Source organism: Strix uralensis, chromosome 21 (assembly GCF_047716275.1).
Source record: "Strix uralensis isolate ZFMK-TIS-50842 chromosome 21, bStrUra1, whole genome shotgun sequence".
Lineage (NCBI taxonomy): Eukaryota > Metazoa > Chordata > Aves > Strigiformes > Strigidae > Strix > Strix uralensis.
In genome coordinates, this window is record NC_133992.1 from 5,737,256 (window position 1) to 5,738,200 (window position 945).

Below are 945 nucleotides of genomic sequence, written 5' to 3' on the forward strand. Positions count from 1 at the left end.
GGGAAGGAAAAGATGCTATGCAGCATACAAACCTTTCTTCAAACATGTAGTGCTATGCAGATGAGACTGTGCCATCTATCCCCAAAACTTCCTTATTTTAGAGCTTTGTATCAATCTTACACCCTTACCAGTCTGTGCTGATGTGACTGCCTCAGGCTAAAACATCCCAGGAAACTTCAGAGAAAAGCAGTGAGAGAAAAGAGATCCTTTCTTTGCTTTCCTTTTAAATCAGCTCTTTAACCTAGTAACTCTAATATTTCTTTTTGGTTGGTTTTTTGTAGTGGTTTTTTTAGTTTGAGCAAGGACTTTCAAGGTAGTAATGGTTCTCTGTGAAAGGAAAAAAGAAAAATAGACAAGAGTGCCATAATTTTTTATTATTTTTTTAAAAGTCAGTTTTCACATGCTTGTTAGTTTTTGGCAGTTTCATAGGCTGTCACTTAAATTAATTTTTCAGAAGTAACCACTAATTGTCTCTATTTTCTGGAGACTGTGAGGTACAGTGCTCAGAGCTGAGTGCTCTGCAACCAGGAGCAACTTGCATTTCCCAGCAAAGTAGGTTTAGGCTGACTTGTGACTTGGGAAACAGAAACTACAGACACAAGTGCAGCATGGGGGCGGGTTTCAGCTTTGGGTAACCCCCTCAGTTCCTGCAAAACAAAACTGGGCTTAAATCACAGAATCATTCAGGTTGGAAAAGACCCTTGGGATCATCGAGTCCAACCATCAGCCCTACTCTACAAAGTTCTCCCCTACACCACATCCCCCAACAGCTCATCGAAACGACCCTTAAACACATCCAGGGATGGTGACTCCACCCCCTCCCTGGGCAGCCTGTTCCACTGTCTGACAAATGAACCATGGTGAGGGGGAGTGAACTTGCCCTTAAGCTTGTGGCAGAGAAGTGTGAGCAGTGTGGGATCTTGTACTAAGCATATTTTGCTATAT